Source organism: Poeciliopsis prolifica, unplaced genomic scaffold (assembly GCF_027474105.1).
Source record: "Poeciliopsis prolifica strain line A6 unplaced genomic scaffold, Auburn_PproV2 SCAFFOLD020, whole genome shotgun sequence".
Taxonomy (NCBI): domain Eukaryota; kingdom Metazoa; phylum Chordata; class Actinopteri; order Cyprinodontiformes; family Poeciliidae; genus Poeciliopsis; species Poeciliopsis prolifica.
Genome location: NW_026562395.1, coordinates 8,340,539 through 8,364,901, shown reverse-complemented (window position 1 = coordinate 8,364,901; position 24,363 = coordinate 8,340,539).

Here is a 24,363-nt window from a genome sequence, read left to right as displayed (position 1 = left end):
CTCAAGCTGCCACTTCTTATATCTCTGAACTTGACAACAAAACATCCTCTTGGGTCGCATTCTTTTCATCTCTGGCACTCCACTCTTCCACTTCCATTGGTTCTCGTCTCACCTTGATGTTTTCTTCCTCCGCTGCTCAGATGCAGTGTGATGACATAACCCTGAAAGCTTTCCACAGTCTTTGCTCGCCGAGATTAAATCTGCTACATTTTCTTCTGTTCATGCAGACTCTGATCAGGCTTTTTATCAGTGCATAAAGTTTACATTCCCCACAAGCAGCATACAACTAGTTTACCCAGAGCTACATGCAAGCATGTTATTAGAGAGTCAAGTAAAAAAAAAAAAGATTTTCAAAAAAGATGCATATGAAACAGAAATTATTTTTCAGTTCATCAAAGATGGGCAATTCCAGACCTTGAGAAACCTCTAGTTGTGTCCTTGGTCAAACCCACTGAAATGAAACAGCTGAATTATGATCCTTTGTTGTCCTTTAAATCCATGTTGGATCTTCTGATCAGAAAGCCCAGCAGAGAGCTGATGAAGTTGGGAATCTGATCCTATGAAAAACACAAAGACGGCTTTCCTTAAGCAGTGACTTTATCAAAACATCAGACATTCATGCAGCTGCACAGCATCCAAAACAGGAAAGAAAAAAATTTTTCAAAGCAATATCTCTTTGCTTTCTCGTGTCCCTGCAGATGTAAATAAAGTTTTTCAAAAAGAATAAAAGAAACAAAGCAGCTCTTACATTTCTAGAGACTTCTCCCATTATTTCAATGTTTTTGTCCTTCTTTTCTTAATCTTTTTCTCTGGGTAAGATAAGGAAACATATTCATGTTCTATCATGTTGTGTCTAATTGTGTAGCTCCAGCTGGCTGTGCTTTCTTCACACATCTTGCTTGTAAGTTTAAGATGAAAAGAAACAACGTATGCTGAATATCTTCTGGATTGTTGTTCCGCTCCAAGCAGACACTTTTCTTTTCTTATGACAGCTGAAGTATGACTTATGAGAATCTGGGGAGGCCAGTCAGAGAATGATGGGAGATGCGAGAAGGAATCTGTTACAGATGTGTTCATGATTCTTATTTTGGTGGAAAATGTCCAAAACCTCAGCCAAGAACTCAGCCATGGCTGGTCTAATAGCTCAGTCAACATGTCCAAGTTAAATTAAAACCATTCATGTATTTCAATAATTGATTTTATATTTGAATTGAATGTAGCAGTTCTAATAAAGTTGCCTGCCCAAGAGTGAATGTTTACTTTAATCTTTCAACTACACTTGCTGTTCAAATGAGCAAACTGAGTTTTTCTATAATGATTAGAATCTCAAATGAAAAAGTTGCATCTTGTTCTCAAAGTTTATGCTGAATATCTTACAAGGTGTCAATCCTTGTAAGATACCATGGAGTCACCGAAATACCACCTTCTGTGCGATAAATACCCACAGATTTACTTCTCAGATTCTTGCATTGAGTTAACACCGGTCCAGTCAGGGCGGTCAGGCTGAGCCCCACATTTCAGAACACATTGAATGTCCTCAACTGTTTTCTAAATTTATGATCTGCAGTGGGCTCGATGGGGTCGCCACCTTTTGGTGTCATAATTTAGAAAAATAGAATCACATCGTTTCATATAAGACATATTTCTTGGTTGCAAAATAACAAGTTCAGTTTTTTCATTAATAAATTTACTAATTTATTAATTTAAATTAATAATTAAATTATTAATTATTAACCCAAATCATAAAAGTTTTGCTGAGTTTTCACACAAAAGACGACAGTGAGAATAAAAACCTAAAGTGAGGCATCCCACATAGCAGAAAACCAGGAGTTAAGTCAAGAGCAGATCACTGCAAAACTACAATGTTCCTCGTCCAGATGAACTTCTTTAATAATAGTGTGTTCGTAGATAAACAATTTCAATCATATTTTCCAAGGATTTTTAAGATAGGCTATCAACAAAAATTCAAGCAAGTCATTTTCTTAGAAAATAGTGAAAATCTACATGGCCAAAGTCCAGTGATTAGACAAAGTGTTTGCTTCATATGAACTCAGTAGACTCAGCAATAAGCGTATAAGAAAAGACTGAGATGCCAACTTCCTCTTGAATTCCCACATGGTGATTCCTATTTAAATTACTAAGTTCATTAAAGGGTCAGTATTATGTAAACTCATTTTTTAAAACTCTGCATATTATAATGTTATTCTCTCATCACCCCTGATTCTTTCATGCATGTTTGAGAAATCCATGGCAACCAGTCAAAACGCCTGGCTGGACCTAGCCCCGCCTTTTCTGCTAATTCTGTGGTTAATGGAAAAGCAGCCACTGACTTTGAAGCTCTCCAGCCGGCAGAACAAAAATGATTAAAAGTAACAAAGTCATAGTATCTACAGAAAACATTTTAGCCTCGTTCCCTTCAGTATCCCCAGACAGTCAACTAGTAATCCAGGAAGAGAGTCTGGAGGCAGGCAAAGCCTCAAAGAAAGGTTTTTGTTTCGGCCTTCCAAGTGGCCCAGAGGCCGTCTGTCCCTCCTCATCTCCCTTCTGTCTGAGTGAATGGGGTGAAGGTGTGGGTGGGGGCCTTCTGACATCCAGCATCTGTTCCTTAACCGATGACTTCTTTATGAGGTTCTTGTGCTAACTAATACTGTACCAACAGGCTCCCTTTCCTCAGTGACCTTTGACCCCATACATATGGCCATGCTTTTCAAGTTAATGTCACACAAAGCATTCAGGTACATTTGACAGAGAGCTGTGTTTAGAAGGAGCCTGCGTTTTACTGCCAAAGCCACCTCATTTAGAGCTGTGCTTCAACGTTAGGAGTTTGAACCTCACCCTATTTCAAACAAGACTTTAAAATAGGGTGTCTCTCAGATATTACTAATGAACTATTCTACGAATGCTTCCCTAACTGTGTACACTCCCATCGTCCTGAAGAATCAGGCGTCAAATCTGTTTAGGTGAGGAGAAAAGAAGTCCCCCAGCGCTGCCAATCACTGTCAGTCTGAGCTTCCCCTCTTAATTAAATCCTTTCCTTGCTTCACTGAGTAACTCCCATTTATTAACAGTAATGGCTCCAGTCTGGGCTGCCAGTGTTCTTCATCTGTCGTCTTCTTGGTCAGGGGTGCTGAGTTCCCTTTAAGTGACACGGAGTGGGCCATGTGGATGATGGCGCACACACACACACATGCGCACATACGCATACACATACCCACAGAATAATAGACAGGCCTGTGAAATGACTAAGTGGTTCTTTAATCTGCCGGTTAGCAAAATAAATTTTGTCTGAAAGCTACATCAAAAGAGTGAAACCAGGTCAGGAAGCAGAGCATAGTTGAGGAAAGTCAACCAACATTCATGTTTCCTGCAGTTCTTTATAATCCATAAAATGTTTAGAAAATCTGCTGTGCACAATAATTTGGAACAGTGCATTTTTATTTCCTTATTTTTGAAAAAATACTGTTCTCATGGGGAGCTTTATTCAGTAAAATTTTATTTATACTGTAATAGGTCATGACTTAAAAATTATACTGACCATCTTTTGCATTGACCATTTAAGAAAATCTGAGAAAATATCACTTGCATAATAATTTGGAACACGATGTATTTGGTAACATGGCCAACTTCACAATAAATGTTCTCTCATTCACAAACACGGCTTATTCTGTGGTTGGTCAATGAACTTAACCTGCAGCAACAATGGAAATGATAGAGCCTGCTGCCACCCACTGGCCACTTCGAATATTGGTTATCAAGGAAACTGGATATAAACTGGTGGAGAGACACTACTGATGAAAAAGTCCCATAGACTTTTTAAGAAGTTAGTCGCTGCTTGGATGAGGAGAGATGAAGTAGGTTCTGCTGTCGGAAGATACTACTGGTCAAGAGAAACAGGCTTTGTTTAATAAATTATTTTCACAAATAAGAAATCATATTTCTTTTACATTCAGGATGCCCTGAGTGTAAAAGGGCAAAGTGAAGAGCAAAGTTAATTTGCTCTTCACACAAATGAACTTAAATAACAATTGTGAGACCTATCAATGCTTTGAATCATATGAGGAAAGTTTTACATGCAAGATATTTATCAAAAAATCACCTGACTATCTCTGGAAAATCCTCTAACTCAGATGTAGATAAAGTCCTTCTCTTTTTAGTTCAGTTAAATATCAAACTTCAGATTTGGCCTTTAGACTCAACATGCCAGACACAATAGAGGGAGTGAGAAACGACAGGCTCAGAGTGCCCACAACTATCAAGAACAATTACCATTTAGTTTACACTTGCAAACTTTTACTATATATGACTCAAGATCAGTCAAAAACAGCAGAAATTTTCTTTAAGTCTAGAGCAGTGGTACACGGACCAATCCCGGTCCGTGTACCAATTGGTACCGGGCTATGCAAGAAATAATTAAATATTTCTGTTTCATATATTATCTGAAACTGGAGGATCTTTTATTTTGAAAATCCTTTAACGGGATTCTCTCGGTTACGTCTTGCACGCCAACATTGAGCCACAAGCAGCAAAATGAGTCAGAAACAGCTCAGATGTTTTTGGAAAGTTTCTTTGTGAAGAGAAAAGGCCCAGAGAAGAAACAGGAGAATGGATTTATCCCAGTAGGTAAATCCCACAGTCCAAGCTGCTCTGCATGATATGGTGACCGGATGTTCATGAGGGAATGAACCTTCAAACTGTTTCTCCACGGAGAGACCAAGTAGCTCCCTGTGCATAAGCAACACTTCGGGTGTCACTGTTTGTTTTTGTGGTGCATCTTATTTTGAAGGGATATGTAAATGTTACCATAGCGACCAGATTCAGAGAGCGTTAGGGCAGTGGTCGAGATGGGATGAGAGGAGTGGAGCTGGTGAGTCTTAAGTTTGGTTCATGCGGCACAATCTAAAGAATGTCGCCTTATTCTCCAAACTTGTGTGATCACAGAGCCGATAAAAGTCCAACAGGTTCAGTCGGTTCCAGGAGCAACACACACAAACCGACTCCACTCACCAACATCCCGATTCCAGAAGAAAACCCAGTCAAACCCACAACATACCAAACGTGAATTTAGAATAATTAAACACGGATGATGAGATCGAAGCAGTGGTGATAGTTTATGGACTCATTTCAAGAGATAAAAGACGTCAAAAGAAAACCCATAAAAGGATCAGCTGCTCTATTCACTGCACTAGGATTTGGAGGTGAGTTATTATGTTTTTTGTAATCAACAATTTTCACTGAATAAACATATATAATAATGACCTTTACATATTGTAATAAACATTTCCACATATCACCTCCAATGTCCGATCTCTCAGTTGCAGGATTCCCCTCATGTTTTAACAAGATACATATCACATCTAAGATAAGTATCACATGATAGCACTCCAAATATTTTTTTCCTCCGTGATAGCAATACAAATCAAAACAAAATTAATCCTGTTCCATCTGAGGACAGTCAGGAGTAAAACCCACTTGTGTTTTTCAATTGAATGTGTTTGGCTCATTTGTCTACACTGGGCCTTACATATATATACAACCATTAAAAGCAGCACACTTATTCACAATTTTAACCGATCAGTATAAGAAGCATCCTTATTTACAAAAGAAACAAACCTTGTGCCTCTATCAAAGGAGCCGCTGAAAAGACATTTTAACACGTTGTTGCAACTTGTCTTCTGTTCCTTTCTGTCGTGAAGCTGTCATTCTACAACATGTATAGAGCGGAAATTGTCTCATTAAAGTAAAAATATCAAATGAAAAACTGGAACTCAACCATATGTCATACAAAATAAAATGAGATAAAGGGAAAAAGCGCTAAAGATGTGATATAACAAATAAGGAGTTTAATTTGGGTTTATTTACAAACTGTTTGGCAGACTTTCAACCATACCCATATTCTATAATTAATAATTATATTTAGCAGAAAATGACAATTTAAAATTCATTGCATTTTTTTGGAACTTTTCCCTTTTTACACCACTCAAGTCCATTTACCAGTTTTGCGACCTGAACCAAAACCCCTCAGTGTCGGCTTGTTTGAGGAAATTCCTACCATAAAATTTATGTAGTAGAAAATTAAACGTCTCCTTTCCTTGGAAACCAAATGTCCAGTTTTATTTTTTACTTTTTTCACAGGAGCAAAGAAAGGTTAAAACTGACTTGCACTTTTCAGAGAATACTAGCGTATACAGAGAAATGATGATGAAATGATTGCATGGCTGGATAAATGAATGCCTAAATGAGAAACGGCCACAGTTTAACCTGAGTTCATCAAACACTACCTCATCAAAAACGTCTTTTGATTGTGTTTTGCATAATCTATCAATTACAGCCACATTGGCTGAAACTAGTTTAAATTGTTGGAAAAAGTTACATTTGTCTCAATATGAATGAATTTATTTAGAAATGTTTCGATGGTTTGAAACATCTCCTTTACTAGAAAGTGTGAAGCACTTCAGAGCTTTTCCTGGTTACCATAGAAACAGCAACTAGACTAACTGATGATGTCACAAGGATCCCATCCTTTGTGTCATAGGTTCTATGACATCATCTCTGAAGCCTCTTAAATATTTTGTTGCTTGTGGTCTAGACTCAGAAATTCGTTCAACTGCCCGTTCTTAAGAGTCAGACAAAAACGTACCATGGATTCAAACATTAGTCAAAGACAACTACCTCGGAGAGTTATCTCTGTTCTACAAACCGATAGAGTGGAGAGGACAACAAACAATGAAATTATGACCCCTGTCCATGTTAAAAAACCTGACGGCTTTTTAGACCCCATTATTTCACTGCTCCCAAACTTCAGAGAAGACAGTAAAGATATTAAGAAGGAAACGGCTACATTTCAAGAGAAATGCAAGAAAATGGCATATGAAAACCTGAAGCAGATAAAGAGAAAGGAAGTTGCCAAAGTCGCTTTAGAGGAGGAAAAGATTTCAAAAGAATTGGCCAAGCAGAAGATAGCACAAAAGTTACGAGACGAAAAGGAGAAAGAAAAGAAAGTGAATTTGAAAAAGTCACTGAGTGACACATTGGATGCCCAGATTCTATATAAACAAGAGAAAAAGAAGGAAAGAGCTCACATTGAAAGGCAACAAATGGCTGCCATAATGGAGTCAGACAGACGACAACACATTGAAGAAACTGAAAAGGCAAAACAAAAGAAAGAGGAAGACCAACTATTTTTTATATCGGATGAGAATGAGTCAGACAAGGAAAAAAAGGACAACTTGGACGACATATTGATCAAAGAAGCTGCCTGCGAGTCTGCTCTAAAACAACAACTTTGTGACAGCATGGCCAAAAAGATAGCTAGAATTATTAGTTATGGACCGCAGCACGAGAAAACCAGAACACAAAAGCATTTGGATGAACAACTTGCTGCCCGATATCAAACCAAACTGAAAAAACGGAAGGAAATGGACAGGACTGAAAGGCAAGGAGTGCTTCCTGGATACCGAGCCGAGGAAATGGGAGCCAAGAGACAGAAGAAGGACGAGACTAAGAAAAGTATGAACAACCGCAACATAATGCATCTCAGTTTTACTGAGAAAGGAGGAGATGTTCATCAAGGAACTGGCTTTCAAGACCAAGAGACTGACATTCCTGACATGGACAGAAGTCGTGAAGTACGTAAACAAATTGTGTTTGAACAACTTTCACTTCTGAAGAAAGAAGAAGCTATCAGAAGGGATTATATGGAGGATAAAATATTGAAAGAAAGGAAACATCAGGAAGCTGCAGAGCAAAAACGTCAGAAACTGGACAAGGAGAAAAAAGCTGCAGCTACCAAGTGTTTGACCGATACATGGGATTCCCAAATAAAACAAAAACAGCAGCAGAAAAAGGAACGTTGTGAGAAGGAAAGGAAAGAGATGCTTTCCTTAATTGAAGAAGAAAGAGTGTGTGGAGGTGTAAATATTACAAAAATCCAACTTAACAAACACAAACAGCCTGTTGCTCACAAAGTTCAGGAGACTCTGCCAGCAGCAGGACCAGTGAGACGTTGCTCCAAGTCCTGTGTGGGAAGAACGGCGTCTTCTGCTGTCAAACAAGATGACACAAAAGCTAGCAACGAAAGCAGATCGTTAGTGTGTCATCAGAAACTTAACTATCCCAACCATGTCAAACTTCCCCGACTGAACTCCAACTCTATGCATTTCCAAAATAATTGTGAAAGGGTAAAACTCCCGTATATTTCCAAATGAATGACTATTTCTCAGCTGGCCAAAAATACCTTTTTTATTTTTATTTTGTCAACCATCAACAACAGGACATTAAACACAGGGACAAAGCAAACATGGCATTGTTTTTGGAATGCACAAGTGGCCATTAGTAACTTTAAGAAGTTGTAACTATAGGTTTTCTCTGGGTGCTCCAGTTTTTCTACAAAAACGGCAGATAGATTGATTGATTTTACGAACAGAGCTCTGTTCGTAAAATCAATCAATCTTGTGTTAAACAAAAGTTTTCTCCGGGTGCTCTGGTTTTCTACAAAAATAATAGATTAGACAGACAGACAGACAGACAGACAGACAGACAGACAGACAGAGCAAGTTACATCATCTGTAATTTGCTCTGTTAGTAAAATCCGGGTGCTCCTTTTTTTTTTTTTTACAAAAATGGTAGATAGGTACATAGATAGATAGATGGGTAGCTCAGTAATGTTTGCAATTTTCTTTATTAGTAAAATTAATTAACCCTACTTTGAATATTAGTTTTCTCTGGGTGCTCCGGTTTCTCGTAAAAAACACAAATGACAGAAAGACAGACAGATGTTATCTGTAATTGTATCTATTACTTAAATAATTCTGCTTTAAATGTAAGTTATCTGCGGTGCTTCTAAAACAGGATGGATGGATGGATGGATATTCTCTATAATTAAAATTAAGTAAACCTATGTTTTGTAGAAGTTCTCTCCGGGTGCTCCGGTGTCTCTACAAACGATTCTCCATAGGTTAACTAGCTATAAATTGATAGGTCTATCAATATGTAGGCAGGTCTAGAGATAGAGCTATCAGTAACACTTTATTTGAGACTGACATGACATATAAACATGAAATAACTTTAATGCAAGGCTGGCACTTTTAATGGGCTTTCATTGCAACCTTTAGAGGAACTTTGCATTAAAAGTAGCACTATTATGGAGGCATTCCTCTACAAAAAAATCCCATGAAATTCACATCTCATAAAGTATTTTGTTGATGTGATCCATGGTTCATTCAACATGTGATCACACATTTCTCACATGTGCACCACATATGATCAGATTATTTTTTTTCCTCCGTGATAGCAATACAAATTAAACCAAAATTAATCCTGTTCTATCTGAGGACAGTCAGGAGTAAAACCCACTTATGTTTTTCAATTGAATGTGTTTGGCTCATGTGTCTTCACTGGGCCTCACATATATACAAGCATGAACAGCAGCACACGCCTAATAGGATTAAAGATAAAAAAGTGTATAACACCCCCCAAATGAAGGATTGTGGCTTTACTGATGAACAGTGAGGTTTATCTGAAGAAAACCCTGAGTTTCACCGAATTGCTGTATGCACACACACACACACACACACACCCACACACGCACACACACACACACGCACACATGAGCGCACACGCATACACATTCACACACATACGCACACACACAGAGGATAGTGTAAGTTACCAAAACACACTCTTACAAATGTAATGTTTCAACTAAATATTTTTATCTTATTTCTTTAGTCTTTTAGTGGAAAAAAATATATTTTCTTTTTTTAGGACCCCTTATGCAGGAGAGAGCAATGAACATGATATCATCAAAAACTAATTGCAATTTGGTTTTCTTTGTTCATATGGATGTTTCCTGATAGATGATATCAGATCCTAGCAGACCTGCTGACTCTGATCACTGACCCTAAAAACCCAGATCCAAATTCTTTGACCTGCTAGAAGCCAGAAAGTCACAACTTGTGCAGTTTTTGTCTTTTTCTGGATTCCATCAGTCTGAGCCATTAGTTTTGGTATCAAACACAGAAAACAGCTTCAGTGTGGCTTCAGCCACTGTAAATCACGGATCCCAGCTGCAGGCATGAATCAGCTGCAGGACAAGCAGGCTTTTATACTGTCTCTAATCTCTCATGAGTGATAAATAAACTGCTGAGCTTGTTTTCTATTCCATCTGCAAGCTGACTTCACTTTCTCCAATTTCTTTCACTTTTGCTGTTTTTACAAGAGCTGGGACTTGAAATACTTAATTTTAGTGCAATTAATCTCATTTTCTTTTTTCCATGCAAAAGCCCCGAGCAGCAGCGTTTGGTTGTGTTTCTGCTATGCCTGTAAATCTGACATCTGCAAATAAGCCACTTGTCTTGTCCTACTGGGGATTCATGCCTGCTCCTAGAAAAAGACTGTTGATGTGTTCAAGTTGTACAATAGGTGTTAGCCTATCAGCGACGCTATTAGAACCTAAAATAACATCTTAATGCTTACCATGCTGTATTTGGACCTATGTGTTGGTTGAATAATCTAAAAAACTGATTAAAAACAATAAATATATTTTGTGTTGAGCTTGTACATTTATTTATTCAATAATTTTGCAGAAAAAAGGCTTTTTGAATTAAAAATACTGGATATTTTGTCAGTATGTGGTCTTTGATTAAAATGTTATTAATTGATTACAGACCCTGCTATTCATGTGATAAAAATTTTAATCAAGACCCACCTTTAGTTTTTACACCTCCAAGGCAAAACTGAAAGCACTAGAAGCATATCTTTGTTCATATGTATTGATTCCTTCAGTTGGAATCCTGACTTTGTCTAAAATCTATATATGATGAGATGTTTTTAATATTTTGAGATTGATTTGTTTACAAATACTGACCAATTCTCTGTGATCGCTTTTAAGCTTAACCCATTCATCTCGTCCTGCTGTCCCAGATTCCACCAAATCTAGATGAAAATTCTGCTCAGGGCCCCTCAGAGCCCAGGGCCGGCACTGCTGGCATCTTAAATAGAATATCAAGTTGAACATCTCAGAATAAAATGTCTGTGAAGGAGATGAAATTAGAATTCAATTAATTAAGTTGCAGCAATTCTGACATCTCAGAGAGCATAAATCATTTTTTTTTTTTTGTATTCTGCATTTGTTAAACATAAATCAGTCATTTCTTCTGTGGATTCAATGAGGACTCATTGATTTGGAGGAGCTCATGTTGTTCTGATTCCATGTTTTTTTAATTAGCATAATGTTATTGAGATTACATCTCCTCAAAGCATGGTAGACCAGGAAGCAGCAGGAAACTCCTGTAATGAAAGTGTGTTCAGCTCATTAAAAACTACACAGAAACTAATGTATGTTGTTGTCAAACATCTTCTGAACAGTGCTGAAACACTCTGAACCTTAAGAAGAACACAGAACTACCCTCATCCTGTTAATCTGTGCAGCCTCGGGGAACTCTGTCTGTTCAGGGTTGGTTTTGTTTCTGTGAGCAGAATAAATGAACAGAACCTCTTCTTTTCTCCACCTGGACCCCAAGGAGCACCTGGTACTGTAATCAAACAGGAATCACAGGGGTGTACCGTGTTCCTGCCTCTTCATCACAAACAAATCAGCATCCTTACCTGTCTACCAGGCACAGAGGAGAGAAACACAAACACATCTCTTAGCGCTACCCTAGAAAGTGTTTTTCTCCACCTTACCAGGTACCATGGGAAATATTAGGATTTTTATAATAAAGTAATTATGAGTTTGGTGTAAACGAACAACTGTATGTACCTTATCGGTGTTAAAAAACATTGACAAAGTTTTGATTGGCTCATCACTGCTGTAGCTGCATGAGAAGATGGCGCGTTGCATCAAACTCATCAAGATGTATGCTGGATGCAGCATGCAGTTTAAACTAACATGGTTTTTCACATATTTCTTAAAACTGTTACCTTGTGGTGACATAAGAGATCATTTGTGAAAAAGTCGACCTGTTCCCTCCTTGTATGGCTGTCAGTAGAAAAACACAGCTCTGTCAGAAATAATCAATCAGAGCCAGGAGGAGGGTCTTAGCGTTGTCAATCAATTTATATTTATTTATGTATTTATTTATTTTGCAATAGTTCATTCAGCAGTGCTTCAGAACAGAATAAATACCTTCCTGTTTATAGCAGTGGTGTGACTTTGAGCCAGAGGTCTGTGTCAGAAAACAAGAATCCATTTTGTAACACAGACAGTCGCGTCTGCTGTGATAAAGTAAGTTCTTGTACTCCCACTTCTTAATTACAGCACATCATGAAAGAGGCATGTAGCTGTGTGTGATCAACAGACCCGGCATTCTCACCCGTAACCACAGTGGTACAGTTAGTGAAGCGCAGGGCAGTGTGAGTCAGCGCCACGCTGTCAACAGGGCCAAGCAGAGCAGAGTTATGATGCTTGCTATCTGATCTGATGCCTAAAATGACTAAACAGTCCGAAAACAGGAGCAACACTCCCAGTTAAATTAAAAAATGTTTTTGTTTTGTGCAGTGCACTGATTTTTACAGCAACTGTGCTGTAAAAAGTATAATAATTAGTTACAATGTTCAGTCATTTGGGAGTTAATAGTTTTCTCTAGCTAAGTATAAGGCTAAGAAAAGGTAAGGCAATTTTGCTGTAAACAATAAAAAAAGTTAAAAAATGTCTGCATGGTGTTGCAGTTGATAGCAGTCACAATTATGTGTTAATTGGAGTTAGTTTTTCACTTAAAATCCTCTGTAAAATAAATACATTTCATCAGTCTGACAACATAATCGGTCCCAAAATAGGACTTAGGTTGACGATTTTATGGTTATAGCCTCAAGGAAAACATGGAAAAGGTCAAAGGTTACTAATATATTTGGATGGCATTATAACTCAGACTTGAAGTATCTTTTCAGCTGGCAGGCCTTTATAAATGAAGTGGATGTTCATAAAAGATGTTATGGAGTTAATATCAGCAGAATTGGACCTGGAATCAGCGAGTTCTGATCCCATGTTATTCATAAAACTGACCACTATGAATATGTTCCCACATGCTACCAAACTGGTGTGTTCTGATTCCTCTGAAGCAGAGACCTGTGTGTGTTGCGCTGCAGCCAGCAGGTTTCATTTCTCTGTGCAGAGCCGGCGTCAGAGGCAGCGGGTCGTTCTCCTGACACCACCTCTGGACCGGATGGTAAGAAACTCTGGAGCCGCGTCCGTCATCTGGACCGGAGCTCTACAACCAGCAAGGTGATCACACAGTGCTGAACACAGGGAGAGAGGTGTGTGTGCATGTGTGTGTGTGTGTGTGTGTGTGTGTGTGTGTGGGGGGGTGTGGGTGTGTGTGTGTGTGTGTGTGTGTGTGTGTGTGTGTGTGTGTCTAGGAAGTAGTAGTGGTTACCAAGGCAACTGGTTACTCAGAGACAAGCTCTACATAGAAACTCTAGTGTTACATCAGTCTCGTATCCCAACCTCTCTCCTCCCACACCGTTTTATACCGAGAAACATTTTCCAACAGGTCGTAAAGAAGCTCATCTGCTCCAGATTCGGCGGCACATAAACATCTCAACCTGCAGTCACGACTCGGCTATTAGGGCTAAAGATGCAACTTTTCACTTATTAATCTTAACTATTAATCAGCTGGAAGGAATTAGCTTGTGAGGCTGAGGAGGTTGAAGAAAAAGCCCTGATCATTTTCAGGAAGTCACAGATATTGCATTCTTCAGTCTTAAAAACAGCCACCTGCTGTCACTGAAAAGGGTAACTACTATTCTGGTAACCATGGGAACATCAGGAGGAAAAACTGATAGATAAAACAGAGAAAAAGTGCAAAGGCTTGACAGGTGGCAGAGAATTGATGGAGTTTAAAAAATAAAAAAAAGAATATAAGATGTTTGCTGTCCTGTGTTACAGCACATTGTCCACCTGAGCTTTGACCGTTAGCTCAGCACAGTGTATACAATTGTAGCATGTCACCAAATAAAACACAGCTTCAGCTGCATATGAAGACATGAAATAATGACTTGTTCCTGTGCTGGATGATACATGTTCAGCTCAACAAGATCGGAGTTATTATCAGCTGGAACTGAGTCACACAGCCCCAGGATTTCCATTAACTCCATGATCAGAAACTCTTGATTAGCAAAGATGGCCAACTTGGTTAACATAGTTACAACAACAAATCAGCTGCAACCTCTCAGGTAGTCTTCACTGGTTAAATGCACTCATTTTTCAAATTATTTTCCAGTTTAAGCATTGATGCATCATATTTATTCTCACCTTCACTAAACCTTTATTCACGACATGAAGTGTTACAGATGCAAACATATTCACCATAAACCAGCAACCATCAGAGAGTTTCACAAGTCCTTTATTCAAGTCCAGGTCAGGGGTCAAATCTTTCACCCCAGATCAGAGTCCAGCCTCAGCCTCTAATGACTTAATATAAGATCATTTTATTAGTCTCTCATAGGAGAAATTCATCTTGGAAGCAAGGACAGGGCTGCAATACAACAATAAAAAAAAAAAATCAATAGACATTTTTAAAATATAGCATCACTATCATCTAGTGCTGCTATAATCTTGCACTTTTGCAAGTCAGGATTCCAGACTAGGGCAAACTGTTGCATGAACATTTGACAATTGTCTTTCAATTTAAAAAAATATAATTATCCAATTTAACTTTTATTCACATCAAAAAAAGTGAAAAAGACTGATCTGTAATCATTTGAAAACTCTAAAAAAAGACAGGGGAACAACTGCTGAGCATGAAATAAAATACTACTAAGACACATAAAAAAGATGAAATATTAGCAGTAAATAAATAACTGTAATCAAATCCTGTAAACCAAATCCTTAGGACTGAGTCTTTCAGGTTCTTCAGCTCAAATAGGCGACTCCGTTAAATGATCAACGTATCTCAACTTTTCCTGTTAGATTTTTTTGCAGAGATTCGAGATAAAATGCCAAATTGTCTTTTTCATCAAAGCACCAAAACCTGAGTTCTAAACATTTGAACTTTGGAAGTTTATCACTTCACTGCACTCTGTCAGATTTTTTCCTCCCAGCTCGCTGCTAATGAACACAAGTCTGTGTTTCTTTCAGAAATAACACAGGAAGAGAAGCACAGAATCGTGTGGATCCATATCAATCACACACAAAACACTCAAAAATGCATCAGGGTTAAAGTTTTGCTTCCTTATGCAGATGCTAACGGACATTGACTCAGTGAAGAAGCCAGCGAACTTAAAGAGGAACTCCTGCAAGCAGATGCCGTGGATTCCAAATGTTTTCAGTGGCTCATACTGAGCGACTGCTTTGACGTCAGGGGTCCAAGCGAACCCGCCCCTCCTGAAGGACCCCATCAGGAGCCCCGCCCCTTCCTTGACGTTGCTCCAATTCTGCCAGCTACTCTCGCCTCTGTCCCAGCTCGTGGTTGACCTGTTGGGGGTAAACTGGTGACCCCTCCACTTTCTCTGGACACAATAGGCTTTGGTAAGCGGTGGTGGGAACGAGAGAAAAGAAGGGGGCTCCCTGCACATTCAGCAAGACCTGAGCAGCCAGGGAGCCAGCGCATCAAGAGCCTTAAAGGGCCACGACCATTGATGGTTGAATCAATTCGGGATGGTGACAGCGTAGCAAGGTCCCAGACTGTAACAATCACAGAATCACTGTGTCCCTCCCCCAGGTTACAACACACACACACAAACGCACGCATGCACACACACCACTGTGTGATGCCTTTCTAGATGAAGCGTGGGGACTTCAGAGGGGTTTAACTGGGTGGGGTAGAGGGGCGACGTTAAAAAGGCGGGGAGGGTTTAGGGTGACAAAAGAGAGGGATGGCCAGAGAAAGAGAAGAGGGCAGAAGGAGAACAGACACATACGGAGCAGCTGAACGAACAATGGTGCTCCACTCTTTTCTGAAAAAGAAGAAAAAAAAAGAAAAGAAAAAAGCCAGTGCCAAACATTACTCAGTGATGAGAGAGAGCTGCTCCCTGGCCTCCTCCTCTTTCACCTTCCTTCCCTTTCTGGCTGCTCCACACATTCATCGATGCGCACATACCAGAAGACACACACAAATTCACCCGCATGCACACATACATCAGAGATGTTTTTCCTCTGGGTCAGCGAGGTTTAGAACCCAGCCAAGACCTTTAATGGTGGATGGGTGGTCCAGCATTCATACCGCTGGTTGTGACACAGCAGGTTTGTGTTGAGATTTTTCTATGGAGCTGTGAGAAAAGACTCAACACTGCCCTCTTCAGGTAAACACTTGCAGGATGAATCAAAATATTAAGATCTGTTTTTCACAAAAAGAAAAAAAAAAGAAATCCAGAGGGGTTTTTTCTACAACCACTTCCTAAAGAACCAAAGACGACAATCTGTTTTGTTTGGAGAGTGTAGGGGTTGTTTTAGGGGCGACTGCCCTTCAGACACTATGGAAGCCAAAGGCGGTACGTGGTTCCCGTGGCAACAGAGTGAGTTGAAGGAGCTGTGAGCTCACTGATGTGGAAACGGGTCCTGTGAGTAGTTTAAGATGGCTGTCAGCAGACATCTGCCTTGATGTGGCGCTGAACGCAGGATTACATCACCTCATCAATTCTCACTGCGTTCTCATGAAACTGACTGGGAAAGAGAGGCAGCTCTGCCTCACTGCCTTTAGCAGTTCTGCTGAAAGATGAGTTCTCAAAAGCCTTTGTTTCCATGGTCAAAGAAGGATTCTTCACAAGATCGAACAAATTATGGATAATCCTGACCATCCTCTTCTCGAGACTGTTTTGGGAAGGCAGAGCATCTTCAGTCAGAGGCTTCTTCAGATTCAGATCATTTCTGCAGCACAGACAGCTGGAGAAGATCTTTCCTGTTAGAGCCATCACCATCTTTAATAACTCTTTGAAGAATCAAAATTAATGAGTTACAACAACATTTAATTTCTCCAATAAAGTATTTTTAAATTTAAATTTTATCACACCAGAACTGTCAATTTCAACATAACACCAACACACACAGCAGTGTGTAAAAGATGTGATAAAAGAATGGTATACAGAACTAAACATTTCATTTCCAAAACTAAATATTTATTTAGTTTATTAGTTTTTGCTGTTAATGTTTCACTGTGTAACTTTACACACCGAAACCCAGATAAACATGAGATTAGGATTATTGCTATATCTTACATTTATTTACCAAAGTATGTGAATAGAATAGAATAGAATAGAATAGAATAGAATAGAATAGAATAGAATAGAATAGAATAGAATAGAATAGAATAGAATAGGATAGAATAGAATAGAATAGAATAGAATTTTGGCCCAACAGAGGGGAACTTCAGGTGTAGCAGTTCTAAATATGTGTTGATCAACACACATTTCAAGTGTTGGTCAACTAAATGTTGACCAACACTCATAATGCCAAGCAAATTCACGAGGAATAGAAAAGCATACCAAAATCTTAGACATGGTTGAATTATGTGAAGCATAGTCCAAGTAAATGTTTTGGACATGATTTGAAACAATCCAAAAGAGGAACATGAAAGTATAAAATGATATATTAACTCAGATGGATGCAGATTAAATGTCTTCCTGCTGATACATGTTGCTGCCACTGAAAGCTGCTAAATGAATTCCAAGCCAGGCTTTCGAACTTCCCCCAATCTTTCCTCACTCTGGTCTGACTCCAGCAGGAACAAACGTAAGCCTCGCTGTGTTCTTAGACCGGGGAACAGATGTGACTCAGACTGAATTGTCAGCCAGAATGCTGTCGTTGTTGCAGTGTCTGTGCTTTTGAGACGGTTGTGTTCTGCAGGACCAGAACTGTGCGGATGAAAAGAAGACGCATCATCAGACTGTCCTAAATGAGCTCCTCTGTGTGGCCTGACTCGTCTGGAAGCGATCCGCTTTGAACTGGACTGGAGCATCACTGCTGCGTGACGGCACAGTGCCGCCTCCTCTGGCAGAGTCCCGTCTTATTTTGCTTCAAACATTTGAAACCACATGTGAGAAAATATTCTTCAGGAAGTGTTTTCATGACTCCTCTAAACTCGTTTTTACTTTAGCCAAGATCCTTGCACATTTGAGTTATTCAATGCTTTGTTGAGATTTTTGGAGTCCACCTGAATGCACCTCTCCTGACTTCCAGACTGAAAAGAACCTTTTATTTGTTGGACCAGCCGTTTATAAAGAAAAGCTAGTTGCATTCACACTGGTGCATTTCTAAAACAGCTGTTAAGTTTTGTTTTTGTGCAAAGCCTCTCTTTCTCCTCTCAAAGCGTTCAGCCACAAAACCACAATGGCTTTTATGTTGAACTTGAAAGAAACTTACTGAGCCAAGAACCTAGAAACCTTTCTTCCTTCCCTCCTTTTCCTCTCCTCTGTTCATAGGTGAACTGGATCAAAGCAGAGGCTTCATGTCAATACCTAACAGTATTTTCATTCATGCTAATTTGTCATGACCTGTTAGTTATTCTTTTTGGGAGTTAAATGAAAGATTAGTGTCTCTCTTTGGTTTTTCTCTTCCAGGATGAACAACTCAACCATCTTTCCACAATCCAGCTGTAGGTGTAATTCCTTCTTGGATGAAGTATTCTCTGTGATATAATAAAGACAGAATTGTCTTTCACTGAAAACCTCCATTGAAGAAAGATATTTTCCATTTCCTGGACCCATTCATGGCCTTCACCTGATACCTGAAGGCCATGATACTTTCATGATCCTTAATAATTTTATTTTATTTTTGAGATTAGTTTTGGGTTTTGTCATACTTGATGCTCCAGATCTTATTTGGTTCTTCACGTACTGATTTAGATTTGGGATTGTCTTTTGATTTTTGTTGAGTTTACCTTTTTTATGTCTTCATGTCGTCTTCCCTCAGTGCTTCAGTTCGAACTACTACTCTTCTGTAGTGTATTTGGATTCATCTTTCCCCTTTTTAAATGTGTCTGTGTCCAACAGAGTGTGGCCTTGATGGATGCTCTTTTGCATGGTTTCTGGAGTTTTGGGAATCTTTCCTCTTTATGTCTCTGATTTTAGAAGTTTTGGAGTGGGTCCATGTGAGTAAGTTTGACACCTGGAGGTGGATAGTTTTAGCAGCACAGAGGAGCAGGGAAGGACTGGTGGCTACAACAGCCCAGACAGGCAGATACCCAGAGGCAGGTCACCAGCACCGCAAAGGGGCAGCCACCATCATGCCAAGCAGACGCAGGATAAAGGCTCTAGCATACTGCTGTTCAAAATGTTAGCAGATGGTTGAAGATTTCATAGTGGAACATCCTGACCACCAAATGGATACTAACAAGGGTGAAGAGCTTGTTGGGTACCAGAGCAGTCACCATGCTGCACAGAGTGGCAGTCTGACTGAAGCGACTGGTTGCGCCGACGCTTGTATACAAAATAGTTACATTTATTTACCAAACACTTCTACCCACTTCTACCCACCCAGCAGTTTGCTGTATGACACTGAGTACATGGTCATAAAAATCTGTCTTTGCGGAGGCCTAAAGACGTCTGCCACCCTGACATGCTGCATAGAGCTGCATTCATGCCTACAAGGCCATTGTTCCAAACCCCAAAACCCTCCTGAGGTCTGGTGCTGTATAAGTTAGGGAGGAGACGGTGAGGCATTCTCTCATACTGGCCCCCAACTGTTCTCTTCTCCCCCACACCAGTGTAGTGTCAAAGGAGGAGCGCACAGTCCACTGTTCACTACATTTAGATCTTCAAATTCAGCTATCCGGTATTGACAGTTCAGTAAACCAGTTGTCAGTTGAGGACAAGAAACCAGGACAGATTTGGCTGAAGCAAAAAACAAACAAAAAAAAAGCAGTAGAGTAGATGACCACTCTGCTGAATCCTCACATGGCTGAGAGAAAACCTGCAGACATGAAATGTGACACGAACTGGAGCATTAATGAGAGCTGCATGCTTCGCTTTGTCATTGTTCTCAAGTAAACCTGCAACCGCAGGTGCAAATGAAGAACTGCTCACAGTTACACCTGAAGCCGTTTTATCCTTTTAAGTCCAAGAGTTGGCCATGAAATATGGAGATGTATCTGCACAACTATCCAAAGTTACAAACAAAGATAAAGATGCAAGTTACAAATCCACTATTACACACTCACAGATATTTTGAGACTATTTTCAATCCATAATGGACTGAACTCTGGTCAGGAACAACACTGGTCTGATTTGTAAAAGCTGTTGTGACAGTATAATGTTTCAAACTAATCTTTACAATCCAACCAGCATTCTCAACATTTGATCTGTTTTTAAGTTTAATTTGCTCAACACCAGCTGATAACATTAACATGTCTGACAGCGTTAAGAAATTAGTTTGCAAGCAACATTTAAGTCCTTACAGTGGTTAGACTGAAGGCAGAACTGAGCAGAAGGTTTTAAACATGGTACATTTGAATTAGTTACTGGTCTCCATGGGAACACATCTCCTGATGACTAGTTCTTACATCTATTCTAGCAAGATTTATGCTGAGTTAACAAATGTAATTTCTTAAAATAATAAATTAATTAAAAAAAACAAAAATTCTTTATCGGTAACCAGGGTGATAAGGTTGCTAACCTCAAAACAAACTACCTACATTTCATCCAGATATGATGAGACAGCATCAAAGCGAAAGTGAAGGTTATGCACATTAACCTAACAAACCACTACATGAATATGAGTGCTCACATGATATTTTCTATTTTCTTCAGTCATGAAGCAGTCTGATGAAAAGAGTCCATTTATTGAGATCATCTATGCCCCCAAGCAGACTGAACTTTTCTCCTTAGAATTCTCCATGAACTTTACTCTAGATAGGATTCATCATAAATACACTGACAGCAAAATCTACAATATTGTCACCCTCAAAGCAGTTCATCATGTACATGAATATTGGTGGCATGACAAAATGTGCAAAAGCTTATGGGATGTGAATACATTTCCAGAGCACTGCAGCCTGTGAAAACTGCTGCTGTGACCAACGATTCTATACTCTAAAAGGACTTTTTGGGAGATAAATGATTCAGTGTAGAACAATTAGAAATACAAAATTTATTAGCCAACAAATCAGTGTTGTTTTTATTAAAGTGCAATACTCTGCAGTTAAGATAATTTCTTATGAACAGTGAGAAACTGTGTTTTTCTTCTTCCCTCGATTTCACATTGAGCAGACACTGCACTCTGCTGCCGGGTCTGCTACCTGTAGCATCTCTGTTTGCTCCAGTTTGTCAGGTTGGATTTCAGCAGCAGATTGGGCTGTGCTGCTGTTGAAAGGAGAACTTTACAGTTTTCTTCCTGTTAGTATTTCAGTCACACCACATGCACACAATGAAAAAAAAATAGACATCAAAGCTGCATTCATGCTCCTACATGCAAACTTTGGCATGTGGAAGCCTGCTACATATAATGCAGACAGCCTCATAGAAAACACCTGCATGCCTTTCTCACACTTTTATTAGAGCTGTTTTGGCAGCTGTTGAAGTAAACTTCAGGTATGTTCTGTCTTCTGATGTATTAATGTAAAAAAACAGTTAATAAGGAAGTTTTGTTATTTGATTGCAGTTTCTTTTTGTTTGTTTTTTTCACTGTGGGTCATCATCATAGCAGTATAGCATAATCACCTTCGGTTGTTCTAAAAATGTTGTACAAATCACCCATGAATTAAGAAACTAGACTTTGCGATTTGATGCCTTGAAATTGGTCTCTGTCTCTTTAAGAAACTCCCGCTCTTTCAGCACTTTTTCACAACATTGCTTCTCATTGTGCCGCTCACAAACTGTCCTAAGGTGTATTGGATAAAGGAAACTAGATGTAAGAAACACTGTAATTATTCAAACTGGATCTGATGTGAAAAGCTTAAGAAAAACTGGGAGTGCAACATGACCACTGAAGATTTTCACTACAGTATGATCTGTATTGGAGGGTTTCTGACTTGATCACAGTGCAAAATTTCATCTTCAGCTTCAGATTTGGAGAATCTGTAGTGTAGTAGTTTTCTGGAGGCAGAAGAGAGATGAAATGCAGGCTGACTTTGAGTCAGACTGAAAGTTTAAAGTGGAATCCACAGCAGGGACTCAAGTAAGAGCCAGTTTGCCACAGGCTCAGATGGGTTTTTTCTCTCTGCTCCAAAGACTAAGTCTGGAACACAAACCCTCTATGAATGGAGTAAGAATTGAGACAGTTGGAAATAAATACAAAGAGCAAAATTGCTGCTCTTCCCCCTCAATCCCTCCACTCCCTGCTACACAATGATGGCCGTGTACAATGGGATGATGTGTTCTTTTGACCCACACCGGATGTGTCATCTTGCACCGCAGTGCAGAACTTCCCAGCATTGTGTGCCAATGTGGCTGAGCAATACTAATACTTTGCAGATATTTCACAGTGGGTGAGTGCTTTCTTTTCACCCTGGTGGTGGCGTTCCCCTCCTGGAATGGACTTCCCACAGAGGAGCAGCTCTGGCTTTGGTGGAGCTGCTCCTCCAAAGGTCTGGTGGCGGGAAGGTTTAAAATCTGTGGGTAATTTAGCTTTTAGTCCTTATTAACCAAAAATATCAGCGAGACTCTTCCTTTTCAACCAAATAAAGGCATGTTAGCTGTTTAAGGGCTTTTCATTGTCACTACCTGACTGTGTCTGCTACTGTACAACAGTTTCTCTAAAGGACTCAGTTTGGTTTTTAATCTCCAGCTGGAGCTGTTGAAGCCACACACCTTCATCTGGACTGAACCTGACCACAGCCCTGACACCTGGAGGGATTTTGGTCCTCTTCATGCTGTGGTTTCCTTCCACTGAGTGGAGCTTCAAATTCAGACCTTCCAGCTGTAAAAACATGAAGGAGTGAGTAAAGGGTTCAGTCTGAGGCAATTGGGTAAAGTTAGTTAGTTTAGAGTTCCTGAAACATGTGTCAAATATGCAGAAATAAATCAGATTTAAATGATTTGTTGGTTTTTTTAAAAATGTTTTTTTTGTTTGTTTGTTTTTTCAACTCTGACTGAGGTGAACTCGTCTGCCATTAAAATAAAAAAATAACCTTATTTGGAAGCTTGAGTTCTTAGCAGTTTTTATCCAACTTGCATAAAAAATAAAGTATACATGAAACTGATACAAGTGCAGGTTTTATAGTCTTTTATTGCTTTTGGGAGGCTGTGGGTGTCTGGTGACCTCAACTCGCTGTTGGATGGTCAGGAAACTGCACATCATCTGTCCTCTGATTCTCAATGTAGGTGTAAACTATTAGGGCCCATATTATGTATTAGTCATCATACGTGCAGCCTTATGGTAAAATACTACCATACACTTTGTGAATCCTGCTTTTAAATTCTGAAGTTGAACTTTCATCCCCAAATTTCTGCTTCCTGTCATTCAAACAGATCTTCAGTTCACATGAACTGTTTTCTGGCTGTTGGTTTCCTTCACTGCTTGTCTTTCCTCTTACTCTATCATCATATTTACTGTTATCAGAGGAAGGTCATACTGGAGCCAGTAGAGGCTGTTTCTCCTTCATTAATCATGATGAGCTTTAGCTCGCACTTCACTCCCACTTAGAGAGTAACTGATAGAGGTGTTATCCTCCACAGATAAAACAGGAGAAATGTAGATGTTGTGGAGGAACGTCACTGAGCATCAGGGGAACTTCAACACATTAGAAATGCTCATGTACAAATCATCAGGTGAGCTTTTTTAAATTTTCTCCACCTCGTATATAATACATCGTAAAACCTACGACCTTCCCCCCATTCTCAGCTGTGAAAATAGTTTCGCTGTCAAACATGTGTTAGAGGAATGTGGGGATGGAGACGGGTCTGCTTCCCCCTCACAAACATGCACAACCAGCCACTTTTCCCTCTGCTTAATGCTTTTTCATGGAAGCTTCCATCCCTCCAAAGGTAGGAAGAGCTCTGCCGTTACAGAACAATCCTCCAGAACCTCGGAGCGTCTGAGTGTGTTTTAGAGAGCAGGCCAGTGGGGGCAGGCTGAGCGCTGAGAGTGAGAGCTGAGCGACACAGCAGAAACACAAAACCGCTGAAACACACTGCTCAAAATATAAAGGGAACACTCAAATAACACATCCTAGATCTGAATGAATGAAATAAATATGAAAATAATTTCCACCTGTTGTCTATTCCATTTGCACAACAGCAGGTGATATTGACTGTCAATCAGTGTTGCTTTCTAAGTGGACAGTTTGATTTCACAGAAGTTTGATTTACTTGAAGTTATCAAACTCCAAGTATATATATATATATATATATATATATATATATATATATATATATATATATATATATATATATATATATATATATATATATATATATATATATATATATATATATATATATATATATATATATATATATATATATGCACCGCTATATATATGCTGCAATAACTTTTGT